General features: G+C 46.8%; 1 protein-coding gene across 2 annotated transcripts in view; it reads left to right on the top strand.

Moving 5' to 3' along the window:
• The first annotated feature begins 896 nt into the window (after positions 1 to 896).
• ZAP70 (zeta chain of T cell receptor associated protein kinase 70) overlaps positions 897 to 14827 on the top strand; it is a 37302-nt gene continuing 23371 nt past the window's right edge. For both annotated transcript variants that reach the window (XM_074528851.1, XM_074528850.1), the window contains exon 1: positions 897 to 1059. The gene's annotated coding sequence lies outside the window, so the exon portion shown is untranslated. The remainder of the gene's footprint in view (positions 1060 to 14827) is intronic.

The following is a 14827-nucleotide window of genomic DNA, read 5'->3' as shown; positions in this document are numbered from 1 at the left end:
TGTGAAAATTAAGACAAAGTGCTCCTGGGGGAACAATCCATGAGGCTGAGGTATGCTCAGGGGTACCTTGTGCTCTGCCATTCCAACCTATTCCCAATTTTTTTTTTTTTATTCCAATCAGTCCTGATCATCATAAAGCTCATCCTGCTTAATCAGGGCCTTAGTCCTGACTTCTACAGTAAAATTTTCTGCCAGCAAAAGTCAAGAAACGTTGGGATTGTCCATCCATCTCCTTGGGACACCTCTTTACATTCAACAGGAATCAGTCACGGATGGGCCTGATCCAGAGGAAGGTGTCCCTGTCCATGGGGGATTGAAAAGATGGGATATAAGGCTGCCAGAACAGGGACAGGATGGAGAAAATGGCCTCAAGCTGCTTTAGGAGGAATTTAGAGGACATCAGGAGGAATTTCTCCATGGAAAGGGCGGTCAGGAGTCAAAAGAGGCTGCTCAGGGAGGTTTGGAGTGCCCATCCCTGGAGGTGCCCAAGGAAGGCCTGGAGGTGGCACTCAGAGCTCTGGGCTGGAGACAAGGTGGGCATTGGCCACCGGATGGACTCAGTGACCTCAGAGGGCTTTTCCAGCCCAGGTGAGTCTGTGATCCTGTGGCAAAGACCCTCATGCACAGAAATTCCCTTTCCCACCAACATCTGCTCAGTGGGAACTGTTCAAGGAGACAGCTTTGCTCCCCAAGCAACATCTCCCCTAAAACATCCATTTAAATAAGGACAGCTCCTCACCAGCTCCCTCTGACCCCTTCCCTCCCACAGCAGACCCCTGTCCTGACACGGGGAAGATCTCAGAGCTCCCTCACTCTTCAGAGCTGCACGTTTTTTGTTTGCTCTCCTTTCCTTTCCTGTGCAACAAGGAAATAAGGTCACATTTCAGAGAAACCCAGCCAGCGGTGGTTTGCGAATGCCAGAGCTCTCGCTGGATGCTGCGGCCTCTTCTTTCCCAAAACCGACACAACCCTCGCTCCACAGAGATCATTTTCCCTCTTTTTTCCCTTCCTGCTCCCCAGCTGCTGTAGGGAAGCCCCCAAAGCTCCTCGGCAGAGCAGGTAAGAGGCATTTTTGTTCGCTGCTGTTGTTTGGGGAGGCGGGTGCATCATGGCTGCTTTGTTCCTTTGTGCTTTTCTGCAGCACCAGGGCGTTCAGAGGGAAGATCCTGTGAAATGCTGGTGTTAAATTCCAGATTGATTCCTCATTCCACCTTGGTTTTCTTATCGATCGCTCCATTAGAAAAAAACGGTGTTGAGTTGGGGCCATCACGTTGTTTTTGAAGCTGAGGGGGTTTAGATGGGTCAGGAGACAACGAGATGTTGGCTTGTGGTCCAACACTCCTGGCCAGCCATTCCCTTCCCTTTGCCTCTGGATGTGGCATCAAAACTCTGGAAGTTTCTCTTTGCATTTTCTGTGAGCCTTGGTGGCAATGTGGGAAGGTTTAGGAGGAGATTTAGGAGATTTGTGAGGCGGTTTAGGATCTCAGTGGCAATGTGTGAAGGTTTAGGATTTCAGTAGCACTGTGGAAGGTTTAGGATCTCAGTGGCAATGTGAGAGATTTAGGATCTCAGTGGCACTGTGAGGGGATTTAGGATCTCATTGGGAATGTGGGAAGGTTTTGGATCTCAGTGTGGGAAGGTTTTGGATCTCAGTGACACTGTGGGAAGGTTTAGGGAACCTGGCACCAGCTGGATAATGCTCCAAACACTCCAGGAGAACTTCAGGGATTTGCTGCTCGCCATCATAGCCATAAACAGACTGGAATCCAGAGGCAAACTCACTTTTATTCCCTTGGGTTTCTTTGAAATCTCCTCTGTTTCTCCTCGGTGAGGACAGGCACAGTTCCAAACACAGTCTGGGGTGGTAGGGAATAACCTGGGACAAAGGAAACTTGGGTTTGAACCTCAGAAAAACCTTTCCTATCCATTAGACTTGGAATAAACCCCACAGGAACACCAGGGAAAGCCATCCCAGGGAGGAACTGGAGAAGGGATCAAGCTCCTCGCTGGCAGGGGGTGAACAAACGGATCTTCCTGATTTATTTAGGATTCAGCTAATTTCAATCTCTCATCCTCCTTTTTCCTATTGGAAAGAGGGACTCAATTCCCTGAAAAGTTTGCTTATGTTGCTGTGTATAGGATTTCCTAAAGAAACATGGGTGCTGCCACAGCAGGATTTAGAATTCACACGTATTCATATACAACTTTAAAAGTTAATTCCCATCAAGATGTAAGGGAAGAGGCTTTCTGGAAGCTCCCAGATAACCAGGACAATCCATGGTCTCTCTGTAAAGCACTCAGCTCCATGAAAAGCAGAAATTCTGGGAATTCCCGGGTTCCCTCCATGCTCTGAACCGACCCAACCAAGCACAGAGCACTTGGCTCGAGCAGCCAAGCTCAGGAAGGACAGAGGTGTCAGTTAAGCCGAGCTTTTCCTCTCACAAACCCCAAACAGGTGGGACTGGGGCACAAAAACAGAGAGACTGGAGGCATAGAGTGGCACTGAAAGGGTTTTTTTCACCTCTGACAACATTTGGGGTTGAGTTGGGTAATGATGAGGGAGCAGCTCCTTGTGGGGCAAAGCAGGAAATTCTGAAGGGTTGAAAACACTCAAAAATACAAATAATTGTTAACAGGTGATTGTCGAGGTGAACATCACCAATATTTAATGCTGGCTGTAAGTACACATACCTAAAGTATAGACATAGATACAATAAATACATTAATATTTAATGGAATAAAACATAATAATAGAATATTTAATATCATTAAATATAAACATAGATACAACAAATACATTAATATTTAATAGAATGGAACATAATAATAGAATATTTATTATAATTAAATATAAGCTTGAAGTATTACCCTTTCTCTTAGTCCTTAGTGCAGGAATGTGCATTTTTAAACATATGTTTGATTCCTGAATGTGCTGATTTAGCCCTGTAATATCCCAGAGGTGCCAGGAAAGGCTCTGCTGGGTGTGGAATTGAATGGGCACAGCAGAGAGAGCCCAGAGCAGATCTCAGAGGGCCATGGGGACCATGGGCAGCTTCCACAAACTCCACACAGAGCCAGGAATCAAATTCCAGCCCCAGTGAGTGAGGCAGCAAGGACAAAACATGAGCCAGTCTGAAATAACTCCATTTCCCCACATCCCATCCAAATCATTACAACAAAACCCCTTTGCTGTTGTAATTAAAAATAAACAAAATGCCCTGGGCAGATCTGACCCTTTATTTCTGCCTCAGAAAACCTTGGCTCAGCTTTGTACTTAGAAAATAGGGGGAGTCCCAAGCTGGCTGTAAGTGGAGAATTTCCATACTCAGGGAATGTGGGAACAAATTCCCAGAAATCACTCACAAATCACTGCTCACATGCAGGGATGTCCTGACCCCTCAGAGCTGATGTCCAACACTTCCACTTCCCAGTTGTCTGCATTTTCCTCTTCAGGAATTTCCTCTTCAGGAATTTCCTCTGGCCACCCTCTAATCAAGCCCAGTTAGAATTTCTGTTTGATACCCAGAACACAGATTAATAAAGGAACGGTCTCTGTCTGCTTTGAAATAACGTTCCACAATGCACAGGCAAAGTTGGGGGTCCCAGACCCATGGAGACCCTTCCAGAGCATCACCCACCACCAGGACATTCCACATGTGGAATTTTGGGCCCTCAGCTGGATCCTGCAGAATTCCTTTCCTTGTTGCAGTTTTGATTTCAACCTCACGTTCATCTTTCCTCTTTTAAATCTCCAACCAGAGCATCTGATGCTCAATAAAACTTCCTGCTCTTAAACTTTCTGCTGGCATGGAGCTCAGGGCAGGGTTCTTCCCCCCGAGGCTGCTGGGCACTGCCCAGGCTGCCCAGGGAATGTTGCCAAGGCTGCCAGAGCTGCAGGAGTGTTTGGACACAGAATTCACAGAATTCACAGAAACACAGAATTCCAGAATCACTGGGTGGGGAGAGACCTCCAAGATCATCAAGTCCAACCCAGCCCCAGCACCTCAGCTGAACCCTGGCACCCAGTGCCACATCCAGGCTTTGTTAAACACACCCAGGGATGGGGACTGCACCACCTCCCCAGGCAGCCATTGCAGAACTTATCAACCTTTCTGTAAAAAACCTTTTCCTGATATCCAACCTAATTTTTTTCCTAATATCCTAATTAGGTTTTTCCTAATGTCCTACCTATAGGATAGGATCTCACCAACTTCCTAATACCCAACCTATATTTTTTTCCTGGTATCCAACCTGTATTTCCCTTGGTGCAGCTTGGGGCTGTGTGCTCTGGTTGTGTCAGTGCTGCTGCAGACAGAGCCCAGCCCAGCTGAGCACAGGCCCCTTTCAGGAGCTGCACAGAGCGATGGGGGCACCCCTGAGTCTCCTTTTCTCCAGGCTGAGCACCCCCAGCTCCCTCAGCTGTTCCTCACAGGGTTTGTGTTCCCAGCCCCTCACTGACAGAGCCCTCAGGGCTGCTCAGGGTGGGGTTTTGGGGTGTCTTTCAGTGATTTACTCCAACCCTGAGCTCAGATCTCACAGAAAATCCTTCTGCCTCCAAGGTACCCAACACAGCCACATTTTGCCCAGGTTTTATCTTATTCTGACCAAAAAACGACCAGGGGCTAAGTATTTTAAACCTTAAAAAGGTTTAAAGTTTTAACAGGCTTAAAAATCTCTTACAAAATCAACTGATTTGTGCCTCTGAAAATTTTTTAAACACTCCCCCAGCCAGAGCCTCTGAAATCACTCCAGTGTAACAGGTTGGGCCAGGGAAGAAGAGATTATTCAGGTTTTTGGCTCTCCTGCTCTCCATCTCACCAGAAAATTCCCAGTGTTGGTCTCTGCAGCAGAGTGAACCCCTCTAATTTCATTTTGGAAAGGTGCAGTCAGCACTGAGCACCCCGAAGCAGATCACACCCAAATCTGCTGCTGAGATCTGCAGGGCAAGTGGAAAGTGATGGGTTTTTTCAGTGAAAATCACAACTTTTTTCCTGTCAGATGTTTGTGCAGATCCAGCAGATGATCTGTGAGCACATCCATGTATGGTTTGCCCCTCAGTTTTTATCTGGGTTTCTGATCTTTCACGCGCTGGAGGCAGAGGTGGGAGCACCCCCAGAAATAAAATATCACAGCCAATAAAACTTTTGTTTTATTAATGCAGTTCTAGGGTGAGACTGAGCATAAACCAGTGGGAAAACATCTCCCAGTTTCTGTGTCAGATGTTCAAGGTCCTGTTGTGGTTCTGACCTTCAGCACAGAGGGGAGTGGATGGAGGAGGATTCTGCCTGAGCCAAACTGGGCAAACTGAGCACAGACCCCAGAGCTGGGGCTGAGCTGGGAAAACATCCAGTAAATCCAGCAAATCCTGAAAATCCTGCAAATCCTGCTGATGGATTTCTCTTTAAGCTAAGTCTTTTGGTTTGGAAAAGACAGGAGTTTGCTAAGGAAGGCAGGAGCCTCCTCATAAATGGCGAATGTAAACCCTCCCCACCCCTCCGAATTGCTATAAATTCTAAATTAAGGGGCTTTCTGGCAAAAATATGGGAGCAGGAAATAACAGTTCTTTAATAGGGAAAATAAAAGGATAAAATAAACAATGCAGTACACTAGAACAACACTGACAGAGTCAGGACCCAATCTGACACCCTGTGGGTCAGGGTGGTGGCAGCAGTCCCATTGGAATTGTGGCTGCAGCCCTCCTGCAGTGTCAGGGGTGGTTCTGCTGGAGCAAGGGGGTTCTGTAGAGAAGGATGTATTCTTCCTCTGAAGATCCAGTGGAAGAAAGAGGCAGTTGCTGTTCCTCTGGGGAATCCAGTGCAGAAGCTGTGCTGGTGTTCCAGAATCTCCAGATTATATCCAGGCAGGAATGCTTGGCTCCTCCCTCTGGGCTCACATCTCCCAATGGGATGCTGTAGTTCTTATCAGCCATGCAGTGACATTCAATAGCTTTTATCAGCAGATGTCCCCTCCCCAGGGAGGGGTGATTGTGGTCATAAGAGAGAGATAGGGCAAACTGCCCACTTGACAAAGGTAATCAATCTGCCATACAGATGGCAATGGAAAACAACTTGGATTGCAATCTTCAACACTAAGTTTTATGAGCTCTCAGAGAACCCATCACACCTGAGATAGCTCAGCTACTCCAGTGGCATCAAATGAGCAGGATGGCTTCTGAGGCAGTGTTGGAAACAGAAAAAGGTTTAATGGAAGGCAAAATAACAAAGCTCTTACACAGAAAAACTGAGCTAGGGGGTGAGAGGTTTTTGCTCCTGCTAAAACACCCCACAAAAGCAAATATTTCCTTGGTTCTCTTCCTTTTCTAGTGAATTATCCAGGTGGGACCTCCTGGCCTCTGTCCAGTGGACAGCCCCAGGTCTGAGGTGATGCCCCAAAGTTCCTATGAGGTATCTTCGTATCAAATTGGGAGAGAAACTTGTGGGCCTTTTGCCTTTTTAGGCAAAGAATAATTTAGTCACTCTGTGAACAGGGGGCACATCCCACATCCTGCCCCAAGGAGCATCATTTGGATGTGGAGGCAGACAAGAGTGTGGAGAAAAACCCCACAGACACAGCAGGGCAGGTGAGGGATGCCAGAGGGATGAGCAGAAGGTTCAGGGGTGCCCAGTGCTGTCTGCACCTCCCCAAAATCCACTCCCATGGCTTAAACCAGGCCTTTCTGGGCACTCAGCTGGGCCCAACAGGGCAGGACAGGCCCAGCTCAGCTGCCATTCCCTGGCATGTGGAGGGATTTCCACCCTGGAAAGTGGTGAATAAAACTGCTGACCCTGTGAAGAGGCTGTGGGGGAAACAAGAACTCTGCTCTCAGTGCCCCAAAACACAGCCAGGAACGTCCCCCACAGCTGAGAGGGACCTCCAGCACCAATCCCCACTGCTCTGAGCACAGGGAAATTTGTGTCCAGTGAAAGCTGTGTCCATCTCTTGGGTTTTTGTGGTTGAGATGACTTTTGAGGTACTAGAAAGTCTTTTTTAATTTTAGCTTTGAGACTGAAGAAGTCGGGATTTGTTGGTTTTGCTTTTTAAGTTTGTTTATTTTTTCTTATATATTCCATTCTTTCTTTGACTTGATGAGATCTGTCCAGCAGGCTGGATTGTGTCACACTGACCACCCTTGGGGTGATGTTGACTTTTTATACTATAAAATACCTGTAATTTATTTACAATAACTTTACAATACCTATCACCTGTGTTAAACAGTCTGTCTCTAAACCAATCCAAAAGTGCCACCATCACAGCAGAAGATGGAGAAGGAGGACAGGTCATGCCCAGATTCCTCCATCTTGCCTCTTGAACCCCCATTCTAAATCCCCAAAATTCTACCTTTTCACCCTGTGACAAATTCACTATAATTCTACTCAAACCCTTGTGGCTTGTAAATCTTCATAGAAAGTTGTTAATTGTTTCTATGGGTTAAAATGGAAGGCACAGAGGAATGTCCTGGATTCTGACATCCATGGGCTCTTCTTGTCCCCCAGGTCCAGTTTGAGGGGGAGCAGAACACGAGGACCCCAAAGGTTTTCTGTGGGGCAGCATTTCCCTCTTCTGCTCCTTCTTGTGTCCTTTCCAAGAGGGAAATGCTGGGTTTTGCCTGCTCTGGGGTGTTCAGCTGCAAGGTCACCTCAGGGATATTTTTCCTGGGTGGAAAAGTGAAGGGAAAGGTGAATAGTGCCCATGTGGGAACAGCCTGAGCACGGGCAGTTATTGATTAATGCAACCTCCCCTCGAGAGCACAGGAAGGACAAACACCAGGAACTCACCAGACCATGGAGAATGAGTTGTTTTTGCACCTCAGTCCTAATCACTGAGTTATAAAAATGTGCCAGAGAGTATTTACTGCTGTGCACGGGGAGGGTTTCACTCTCCTTTCACACAAAAACATCACAAAATCCTCCTGTGCTCGGTGGTTTCCAGTTTTCCACAAAAGACTGACAGAACTGGAAATCACGTTGGCCCCAGAGAAAAACTGAAAGCAGGATTTTCCCTAATGGAACTCAGGATTGCAGGAATTAGCAATGGGAAAGTCCTGTGAGCTCATCCCTGGGGGCTCTTCCTGCCTGGGGAGGATTGTTCCCATCTCCTGATCCTGTGCTGAGGGCCTGCCAATGGCACTTCCACGCTCCCCCTGCCCCACATCCTGATGAATATTATTGCTTGGAAATGTTTCTTGATACCCAGACTTCCTTTCCACTGATTCATTTCTTCTGCCTTATCCCTGTTCCATTTTAGCAGCACATCCAAACCAGTTTTTTGTCTCTGAAGGAAACTTGTGCTCCTCAGATGCTTCTCCCTTGCTCTCAGATGTTCCCCCATCACTCTTGGCCAACAATTAATGTTTGTCTGCCTCCCCCAGGGCTGAGCCCATCAATCAGCCCAGCCAGGCCCTTCATCTCCTCCACTGCTCTTTCCTGAACTTGTCCCATTTCCAACACTTTGAGGCTCAAATCACCCCCCCAAAATAACTCATTTTAACCTCACCAGCGTGCTGGGATCACGGGACTGAGCCCCAGGGGTGGTATTTATTTTATCCCTTAATTTTCAAACCGCAGGGAATGTTTAGGTCTGGTCTGTGCAGTCTGAGCTGCTCGTGGTGTGTCTGGGGAGCAGTGAGAGCACCCAGGGCTCCGCCAGCCCTTCCCCACCTGGCAGCAGCTTCCACCCTCTGTGCCCACAGGAATATTCTGGCTATAAAGATGAGCACAACACATTCATTTTGTGGTGCTGGGAGCTGCTGGTGGTCCTTTCACCTGAGATTTCAGACTGTGACTCACAGACAGCAGAGCCCCTGGCACTGCAGGTACAGAGAATTCACTTTGGTCTCTCAGCCAACTCCAGAGCTGCATATTTCTGTATTTTTTATATTTCTAAGCTGCCCAAAGCCCCTCCAGCAGGGTTGCAGGAGGTTGTGTCCCTGTTCCAGCCACTCCTGGAGCACAGGACCTGCTGTGCCCCACCAGGAAGTGAGGATGAAGCAGCTCCAACATCTGCTGCAGATGTTTAGAGACCAAAGTGGTCTGGGGGAGCTGGAACTGCACCAGGCAGAACCCCCTGGCTATTGTATTCACAGGGAATGTCCCGATGAAGGCAGGAATAATGAATCTGACTCCATATTCTCAGAAGGCACATTTATTACTTTATAATACTATATTATATTAAAGAATACTAAATAGAATACAAAGAATACTATTATATTATATTATATTACATTACATTACATTACATTACATCACATTACATTACATTACATTACATCACATCACATTACATTACATTGCATTACACTAAAGAATACAGAAAAAATACTTATAGAATGCTAAAAAGCTAATAATGAAAATTTGTGACTCTTTCCAGAGTCTGGACACATCTTGGCACTGATTGGCCAAAGAGTCAAAACAATTCACATTGAACCAATCAAACAATCACCTGTGGGTAAACAATCTCCAAACACATTCCACATGAGCACAACACAGGAGAAGCAAATGAGATAAGAATTGTTTTCCTTTTCTCTGAGGCTTCTCAGCTTCCCAGGAGAAAAATCCTGGGCGAAGGGATTTTTTCAAATTTTTTCACACCCCCTGTCCAGTGGCCACGGGCAGTTTTGGGGCAGCTCAGGGCTCAGGGAAACCTTTGTGCTGTCCAAGCTGAGGTGACCAATGCATGGCACCGACACAGCAGCAGAACAATGAGCTCAGCGCTGGTCTGGGTGGCAGTTGCTGGGTTTGGGATGAATAATGGGTGAATTCCTTACTCAAAGGGTGAGGACGCCCTGGCACAGGGTGCCCAGAGCAGCTGTGGCTGCCCGTGGATCCCTGGCAGTGCCCAAGGCCAGGCTGGATGGGGCTTGGAGCAGCTTGGGATGGTGGAAGGTTATTGGATGAAGCCCCATCTGCCCCCAGAGATGGGGCAACTGAGAGGCATTTTAAAAACTCAAAAAAATGTTTAAAAACCCCATAATCCAACAGAAGGTGTCCCTGCCATGGAAGGGGTAGGATGGGATGGATTTCAAGGTCCCTCCCAACCCAAAGCATTCCAAGATTCCCTGAGCTCACAACCTGGGATGGCCAGACCCAGGGACTGCTCTGCTCCTGCAGAAATGGGATTAATTGTCCCTTTCAAGGTGATTTTTGCAGTGTGCGAGCAGCTGCCTTGGTTCTAGACAGTTTTAAGAGCTGGACAGTCTAAATTGACTTCCCTTGAAATTTTAACCCATTCCTTTAAGGTGCCTCCAACCCAAACCAAACCATTCCATGGTTCCATTCCATGGCTCTGTCATGGCTCCAGTGGGGAACTGTGAACCAGAAATGCCACAAAGTTCCACATCTGCCCAGAGATGCTGCCCAGAGCGAGAATTCCTTAAAAACCCACCTTGGGAAGAAAAAAGAGGAGAAGGGAGGTGGTTTTGGGCAGGACCATCCGTGTCTGGCAGCACCCAGAGCCAGAGCAGAGGCTGTGCTCAGCAGGGAGGTGTCACTGAGGGGGACACAACAACCATTTCAAAGTATAAGTAAATTACTTATGCTTGGAGGTAAATTGGAAGTCAATTGGTGGTAAATTAAAGAAGAATGGAAGTAAATGGCAGTATTAACACTTGGAAGTAAATTAAACAAGAATTTAATAAGAAATACCATTAAATTTTAGCAAATTTAAGTAAAATTAAATGAAGGCAGAGTTGCTAAAGGAAGGAAACCCAGCCATGCTGATAACTTCACACATGTATCACCATTATTTTCAAACAGCAGAGGCAAGGCAATAGCGCAGCTGTTCATGCAGCAAAGCCACTGTCACTTGTGGTTGGAAATAGAGCTGTGAGCCCCTGCAGCACCTGAAGCAGGGAGAGGGGCAGGGGACAGAAGGATCTGGTGCTCAGGGCAGCTCAGAACCTGCTCAGCACCTTCAGGAGGACCCAAACCAGTGCAGGCCAGGGTAAAATTGATTTAAATGTTCTCAAAGCCCTCTGTGTGCCCTCTCCTACACCCTGCTCACGGCTGTGCTACCTGCAAAAGTAAGGAAGTAGTAAAGTAGCCAAGGAATTCCCTCAGTTCCCTCAGATAAATATCTCATCTCTAACACTCTCCAAGTCCTCTGCACTGTCAGGATCAATCTCCAGGCCCCTGATGTTGTGTATAAATTGTAATTTCAGCAAAAGGTGAGGCAGGGAGGCCAGGGAGAAGCAAAGGAAAAACCAGAGCCCTTCTCCTCCAACTTGTGCACAAACTGCTGCAGTTTCCTGCTTGATCCCAAAGCCAGAGGGGCTGCAGCATTTCTGACTGCTCTCCATTTGCTGTCCCCACCTTGGTGGCAGGGACGAGCTCTGTGCTCCTCCAGCCCCAGGACAAAGCTCCTGGCATCGTTTGCTGGGAGCCAGGACTGAGCTCTCAGCCCAGAGGAGCTCAGGGGGATGCCAGGCAGGAAAGAGGGGGGGTCTGTAAGAGCCTAAATGAGGGGTGTGGGACTCCAGGCAGCTCTTCAAAATGCAGTTTATTCCATCCAAGAGGTTACATCAGTCCAGGATTGTGGGTGACAGAGCCTGTGCCCACAGCTGTCAGCTCCAGCTGCAGGCAGGCCTGGAGACCCTTAGTTTAGGTTACCAACGCATTATATATTTTTTTTTGTTTACATTGCATTATTTACTTTTTTTGCTGAGCATTTTAATACAGTACAACCAATCTATACCTTAACCATTATCTATAGCCTATCATAACTGCTATAATTACCATATCCATGTTTCTATTCTCCAGTCACTAAAAGTTAGTACATTACAGTTTAAGCTAGAAGTTGTTTTTCAATTTTCTTGCAAAAAAAAAAATTCTGAGACCTTTTTTCTACTTGCAGCATGTGCTGACTTGTTTGCCTGTGCTATCTTTCTGCTTGGTAAAAACATCTTCTTGTTTGAGGTGGGTTTATCCTTTGCTCTAAGTCATAGAAACCCCTTTTAACTAACCCCTTTGGCTCCTTGGTTATCCAGTAAGACTGGCTCTGCAATTCTTTTCTTCTATATCAAAACTTGCTTCCATCTCTATTCCTTCGTCAGACTCAACATCTAAAAATCCTTCTGCTAAACACACATATCTGTGAGACTTTCTTGCCAAACTTTCATCCTTCCCAACAGGGTTGTGTTTAACTCTGTGCCCCAGCCCCTCATTAAAAACTGTTCAGGATCAATGGCTCTGGAGCCAGGAGTGTTTCCAGTGGCCCCACAAAGGCTCAGCAGGGTGTTTTCACAGCTCAGTCCACAGCCAGCAGAGGAGCCCAGGCTGCCTGAGGACAGCACAGTGACTTGGCTTCACACAGAAATGTCCCAGCAGTGCCACCCTGGGCCCAGCACCCTCCTGCTCCCTCCTGCTCCAGGGGGAAGCTGCTCACCAGGGACATCTCGCTTGGGTGAAGATGCTTTCACAAACCAGGGCAGCTCCAAGAAGGGCTTCTGTCCCTTCTTTAACCTGTTAAAGTCTTGGGCAGCACAAGAGCACAGCCAGGGCTGCACCCAAGATGAACCAAAACGGTCACAAAATGGACACCTGGTCACGGGGTCTCTCCCTTTGATCAGTTCTGCTCCATTTGCATCTTGAAGTTCATTGTCCCATTCCAGCTCCAGCCCATGCAGTCCCACCCTGCTTGTTTTTCTCTCTCCAGCCCACATTGTTTGTGCTCCTGGGCTGAGATTTGGATCATTTGTCCTTGGTCCCCAGCTGGAGCAGGAATTGTTTTATCTCCCTGCTCTGTGCACAGAGCTCACCATCCCCTCAGGTGAACCCAGACCCACCCACTAAAGCAGCACAGAATGTGAAAAATAGAAAAACTCAAACCTGAGGCATCACCCTCATCTGGTGGCTGTGACCTCACAGAAATTCCTGTCCCAGCCTCTGTGGGGAGGCACCTGAGAAAACCCAGAGGAAGCAGGGTGACACCAAAAAAAAGCTTTCTGGGAACCAAAAATTTGCTTTCTGGGAACCAAAAACTGCTTTTTGCAGTGCCAGCCGTTAGAGAAGCCCAGCCTGAAGGGAGCAGGCACAGAGGTGTCCCCAGCAGCCACAGTGCAGGTGGCCCTGTCCCTCCCCTGCTGCAAATTGCTTCCTTCTGTTAACAAATAACCCTGAGAGGAAAAATCCCTGCAGGATCAGGAGAGCCCAGGCCTTTGGGGCCATCTGAGGGCACCAGACCTGCCTGGGAGGGACCTTCCACAGGTCCTTCCTGGAGAGGAGGATTGGAACAGGGAATCACAGAGCCATGGAATGGTTTGGGTTGGAGGGACCTTAAAGGAATGGGTTAAAATTATAAGGGAAGCAATTTTAGAATGTCCAGCTCTTAAAACTGTCCATATTTTATTATATTAATTATATTTATATTATTGATATGATATTATATGATATATGATATATGATATGATGATATGATATGATATGATATAATATAATATGATATGATATTATATTATATTCTCACAAGCACTTGAACAGAACCATCCCCTCTCCTTTGGAGCTCCATTAACACTGGGATGGGTGTCTGGAAAGGATTTAAGAAAGGTGTAGAGGGACATGAGGTTTCTGACAAAGGATTTAGAAAGGGGTAGAGGGACATGAAGTCTCTGAAAAAGGATTTAGAAGGGGGTAGAGGGACATGAGGTATCTGGAAAAGGATTTAGAAGGGGTAGAGGAACACTGAGCTCCCCAGGACCAGCTCTTCCCTGGTCCTGCCACTGCCAGGAGCCTTCTCACATGGCCAGGTCCCTCCATGGGTTTAGCCAGTGTTGAGGAATTCAATATTTTTCCTCCTGAAAAGGACTGGGGATCGTCCCTGGGGCCAAATGGCTCCCACCTTTCACTTCAGAAGGTGAGGAGGATATCAGGGAGGATTTCTTGATGGAAAAGGTGTCAAGCACTGGAACAGTCTGCCCTGGGAAGCAGCGAAACACCTTGGAAATGTTTAATAAACAACTGGACATGGCACTCAGTGCTGGATTTTGGGTGTTGGGTCAAAGGTTGGAGGTCTTTTCCACTCTTAGTGATTTTTTCTGGAGCATTTCTGCATCAGGCAGTGCTGGGTGTGAAAAACGCCAATCACTTGAAGTTTAATAGTAATAAAATGGTTATAAAAATACTAACACAAATAGAGTAATAATAATTTGGACAAATTGAATTAGGACAATATGAGACAATAAAGACAAAGAGTTACCAACACTTCGGGTACCTTTTTCTGGGCAGCACGAGGCCGAAAATGAACACAGTTAACAAAGGATTAACCCTTAAAAACAACAGCCTGTTGCATATTCATGCACTTCACACATGATGCATAAATTCCATTCAAACACAGGATTCTGTCTGGTCAGTGTCAACTTCTTCCTCTGAATCCCAACAGCGCCTTTGAGGTGGGAAGAAGTTAATTTCTCCTGATAATGGGGCAATAAATTCTCTTTCTCTGAAAGATTCAGGTGTCCTGTGGCTGCTATCTCGCTGCGAGTCCTTTCTTTAAAAAGTGTATCTTACAAAGCATTGTTTCTATTTTAACAATTTTTGTAACCTAAAACTATATTTAACACAGTACTTAAGAGAATTAATACAGCATCACTTTCTAACACAACACATATAATATTAATTTGAATATTTGCGAAAAGCCAATCATAAAATACATGCATTTTTCACAGGTTGGAGGTCTTTTCCACCCTTGGTGATTTTTTCTGGAGCATTTCTGCATCAGGCAGTGCTGGGGCACTGAGGGCTCAGCTTGTTCAAGGGCAGCAGGAGCAGAGCGGGTCCTCGGTGGGAATGAGGGAGGTTTTCCTGCAGATTTACTGTAAACTCACCCATTTCAGGCA

This window comes from Zonotrichia albicollis, chromosome 29 (genome assembly GCF_047830755.1).
Source record: "Zonotrichia albicollis isolate bZonAlb1 chromosome 29, bZonAlb1.hap1, whole genome shotgun sequence".
In the NCBI taxonomy this organism is placed as follows: domain Eukaryota; kingdom Metazoa; phylum Chordata; class Aves; order Passeriformes; family Passerellidae; genus Zonotrichia; species Zonotrichia albicollis.
The sequence above is the reverse complement of the archived record's forward strand: the minus strand, read 5'-3'. Positions and strand labels throughout refer to the sequence as shown.